This window comes from Pundamilia nyererei, unplaced genomic scaffold (assembly GCF_000239375.1).
Source record: "Pundamilia nyererei isolate P.nyererei 1_Seehausen unplaced genomic scaffold, PunNye1.0 scaffold00034, whole genome shotgun sequence".
In the NCBI taxonomy this organism is placed as follows: Eukaryota; Metazoa; Chordata; class Actinopteri; order Cichliformes; family Cichlidae; genus Pundamilia; species Pundamilia nyererei.
Window position 1 is genome coordinate 1645048 of NW_005187435.1, and position 4975 is coordinate 1650022.

Consider the following 4975-nt stretch of genomic DNA (forward strand, 5'->3'; position numbering starts at 1 on the left):
CAAAACAATATGGGAATTCCCCAGTAAGTCCGTAGAGATTGTGGTATTTGGTACCCCTAATCAACATGTAGATTAGTTTACTCTTGGTTTGCGTGAACATAGACGGCAGGGATGGGGTCCAATTTCATGCCTGAATTATAATGTAAGTCGACCCCGACATTAATGCTGAATAAGAACCTGAAGCTGAAGCTGCCAAACAAAGTTCACCTATCAACAGTCATTATTTATTCTTCTAGGTTTCTTTGCCTTGAGCTGATCTTTTTTTGATGCTTGCTTTTTAAAGGCACTGTAATAAACAAGTGCAGACATTTTTCTGTTATTGTTCCCAACAAGTGTGGTGGAATGCCCAGGCTGCTGTTGTCCTGTCAGTGATGTCTTTAACATGGCCTTTTAATGTCAGCTTTGATTATGCATAACAACACCTTCATCTGTCAAAACATGTCAGCCATCAGTAGCATATCTTATTTGTCAGAATGACATGGGGATGACCTTGGCCAGACTGATATGATTAAAGTTATAAAAATAAATGCATTTAATGAGCTCTGGAAATGTCACACTGTGTTAACTGAAATAGTTTATGAACAATACCGATCCTGTCAGTGAGCTCAAGTGGTGCTGAGGTGGTCCGCTTTTGAAGAAGCCGTTTCCTGTTTGTTTACACTTTATACAATAAACACAGTTAATGGTCTAATTCTCATGGTTCTGGGATTGTGTGATAAATTTGTTATTTTGTTACCTTTTATAATTATATTTGTATTTTTCCTTGTATTCATATTTTTCTAATACCCCAAGTGTTTCTTGGCTTTGTCTCCCTCTGTTTTGTATGTGTGGCATTTTGTTTTTCTACTTCCTGTTTTTTTTTTCATTCTTTGCTTTTTCTTGTGTCTCCTAAGGTTTGATTTTGTCCCTTTTATCCCTGGTTTTTGTCAACCTGTGGCTTATTTCCAACTGTGTCTTGTTCTCCACCCTCTGTGAATAGTCTTGTCTTCCCTTTGTCGTTCTGTCAGATTGTGCTTCAGGTGTCTTCCACTCCCCTCTCTTGGATCCTTTTGTGATTTCCACTTTTGTTTCCTATTTTGGTTTTTGTACATGTTTAGATTTTTGCAACAGCCAGAGTCACTTTGCCATCCTGCTATGGTTCCTCTCACCACTTACCCTTGGCACCAATGGTTATTTTTGCAAATGTAGAAAGAAAATACTGATATGAATTTTCTCAGATTTCCTAACAGAGAATCCAAATGTCAAATTATGAATTAAAAAGTTCCAAATTCTTCTTCTTTAAAGACTCGCAATTTTATTTTAGGGTCTACTTGAATAACTGTATGTCTTACAATGAAAAGGAGGCAAAGACATTGAACTTTTGAATAATATCAGTAATCAATTATATTAATATTTCTCAAATGTTTAAACGGTTACATTTGGTGTTTAAATGAAACTCTCTTTTAAGACATTGTAGTAATTTAACTTGTCCAAGAATTACATATTTGACTTCGTGAGTTCAAGGTGAGAATGAAAGCTGTAATTTCTTTGCTTCATATAAAACCTTTGATGGCATTTATCTGTCTGCTGAACTCATAAAGACGAGACATTGACGGTGGCACATAAAGAGAACCCAGATCAATCAGTCTTGCAAAGCTTGGTGAATTTAAAAAGGATAATTCTTCACTAACCCTGACATTTGCTTTGAAGCTCATCAAAGTCACGACAGGAAACAGGATTATTAAATCATCCATCATCCATTTAAAGGACTAGAATTTAAAATATATTCAGAGTTCTAACACCATAATGCCATCTACATTTCTAATTAAAATAAAGTTATGTGTTAAAGATTTAACAGGGCTAGAATACGATCTTAATTAAAATCTCTGCAGGATTTACTTAGACATGTTTGTAATATGCACTTTGTCCACAAGATGCCAGTATAACCAGGTCAAAACAGAACAGAGTTTGTCAGTGCTGACAAATCAAACTCCAGTGCCTCTACCATGGGTGTCAAACTCCAGTCCTTGGGGGCTTTGACTCATATTACAGCAGCTTATGAGTGAGTGAACATGGGGCAATAAAAGTACTTTTAAAAGTACATTTTTCCAAAGACTTACATTTACTTCAGTATTTCTTTTTAATTACCTGAGTAGGGTTAGGGGTTGTCACCTCGTTAGAAGTGCAGTCAAGTTCTATAGAGTCTTGCTAATGACCTACTAATTTTATTCAAGTCTGTTGCAGCAGGGGCACATTAAAGTTTCAGGACACCAGCCCTCGAGGACTGGAGTTTGACACCCCTACTCTAAACCATTATCCCTCTGCCATCACACCATGTGTGGGTAAGATGAACACCCCTCAGTTACATTTGTTCCCCACAAATTTAAGTGAAGATTAAGGAAGTCTTGGCTTGTAAAGTTTGAAGTAAAACAATAAAAACAGCTTTTTAAAAAACAAATGAAATATAATGATAGTGATTAGAAAGCTGACAGCTAAGACAAAAAGATTTGAAATACTTAATAGATCCAGTGTCTGAATTGGATTTGCAAAAGGTGAGTGGCATTTATATAGCCCATTTTCCATTTACTGGAAAAGCACAGACTGCTGGAGTCTTAATCTCACAACAAGAAGAAAGAAAGTAACACATGTAGATTTGCAATATAATAATTAACATGGAACAACTGTAATAGAAATGCACAACATTAAAAGCAGTAGCGGAAAGTACAGAAAATGAATAGTGACCTTTTATAACGATTACAATGGGTAGTCTGATTAGCTCAAAATTCACAGAAAAGCGCCCTTACATCTTATGTTATGGAAAATAAGCACAAAGATCCTCTTAGAATTAGATTATAGAGTACAGATGCAGTAATGATCCAGCAATTGTTCTCACAGCGTGTGTAATAGCTGGATATTTGTTCGCTCAAGAATCTGCCATATTAGAGAGTAACTAATTTGTTAACCCTTCAGATTTTCACTAAAAGAGCCTTTAAATCACGGATACATTTTTTTTATACCCTAAGTGATTTAATATGATGTCAAAAAGGTAAGAAACAATAGTTTATGCACTAACATTATATGAGATCATGGTGCCTTTTCGTTAAAACTGTTTACACTATTTGAATCATGAGGGTGTCTTTGTGTATACCATATGTATAGAGGTCATAAGTACATTTCTGTAATGTATGCGACCATTATCTGAAATTGTTGATGGAAAACAAAGGATTACATTTTCTGTTTCCAGTAGCTTTAAACTGTTAATGCTAAATTCTAAAGATTAATGATGGAGAGTGCATAGTAATCTTACATTATGTAGCATTTAAAGACCACAGGATTGTATACCTAGATTAGAGTTCAGAGTTAGATCTGATGGTATGGTTAACCAATAAGAACAAGATGGAAGGAAAAGGCACACTACACTGTGAATATTTATTTGTGGCCTGGGGCATAGTTTTATTTTGCAGGCTTTTATTTAAGGATCATTTTATATATTTATGTACTTTTGTGGCTGCACGCAAATAGTTGTTTTGTTTTGTTTTATTTCATTAGAATATACCACAGAAAACAGCCTAAGCATGTTCCTCTTTGTCCACAGCATCTGAGATAATCCGTTCCTGTGTAACTACACATCCATCATCCAGATAAGGGTTTAGTGTCAGCATTGCATAACACAGATGCTATAGTGACCCTATGGCAGACTATCTCATGTCACCAGTGATTTTGCACGTAAACAAAGAGACAGTGGGCACAGCCATGTACACTATAGAGAGCTATCTACATATTTATTCCTCACAATTCTTGCAGCAAGTGCCCAAAGAGCATTTCCCTGTTTTTAAAATGTATAAATCCATCCATGCTCCTTCCTGCTTGCAGGCATGAAAGGATTTACAGAACTACAACAACTGTCCACTTTTTACATTCTGGTTGTCACTGACAACGGGCAAGACTGAGCGCTTATCTGTGTTCATCTAATGTTTGCATTAAAGTGTAGCTGACCCACAACATGTTTTACATGTTTCTGTTTAATATGAAATGAGAACATTGCAGAGAATTAGGTCAGATGTCTTCTATAAATCCACAGCCAGGGGAACGAGTTTGGGTGCCTTTAGATTCTTCTTTTTTTTTTTTTGCCAGATTCTTTTGCGAATCAGTGAAGCAAAGGTTCAAAAAAGAAAAAGTTAAAAAAAGATCTGAACAATTTGCAGTTAGGTAAGACTGCATGATTGGGCCACCAAAGACTTTCTTTTTTTTTCTTTAGCATCTAATGAATCTTTTGAAGTTCTTTCATGTCCTGGTGGATGCACAAACAACCTCAAGCTCCATAACCTCATTAATGGGCTGTAATCTTTTCCTGTCACTAAAACTATGTCGAGTCAAGCAAATAGCTCCAGTTGGCTTTTTTTATTTTGTTGAGTAAGCTTTTACTCCAAAAACCAAGTGCCATGCAAATGCAAATACAAATGAAAATGCCAAAAAAAAAAAAGAAAAAAGAAGAAGCAGAAAAAAAAAAAGAAACCCACACACACATAAAACACATGCCGCACACACTGAGAGGGCACCTATTTTTGAGCTATGGCAGATGTGGCCATTGGCTGTGATGGTTAATCCAGAATACTGGGTTTGATACAAGGAGATTTAGCCATAACCATGATACGAACATCTGTCAGGCTCCCCTTTCGAGCTCTCTAACCCAGGCAGTAGAAAAGCGGAATATTTTTTCTCTTACCATTTTGATGAAGAAGAGGAAAGGCAGTTAATAGTTTCGGAACCTGAGGTAAGTGCACAAGGAATTAATCAATGTAGGATGTTCCATGGCCTAGAAAAAGAGGTGCCTGATTCACTACCGCTTATGTAATATGTTTTCCACAATTCGGATTCTACATGCTTAGTATTTGTGATACATTCAAATTGACAAATGTTCTTTATGTTTTTAACAAATATTATTCAGGCGACAGTAAATACAACTGCATTTAATTAATACATATACTGATAAAAG

At 35.9% G+C, this 4975-nt stretch overlaps 1 protein-coding gene across 4 annotated transcripts in view; it reads left to right on the top strand.

The window, feature by feature from the left end:
• Nucleotides 1-4570: 4570 nt before the first annotated feature.
• The window catches only part of lactbl1b (lactamase, beta-like 1b), a 26846-nt gene continuing 26441 nt past the window's right edge, over nucleotides 4571-4975 (top strand). For all 4 annotated transcript variants that reach the window (XM_013909960.1, XM_013909959.1, XM_013909958.1 and 1 more), the window contains exon 1: nucleotides 4571-4753. The gene's annotated coding sequence lies outside the window, so the exon portion shown is untranslated. The remainder of the gene's footprint in view (nucleotides 4754-4975) is intronic.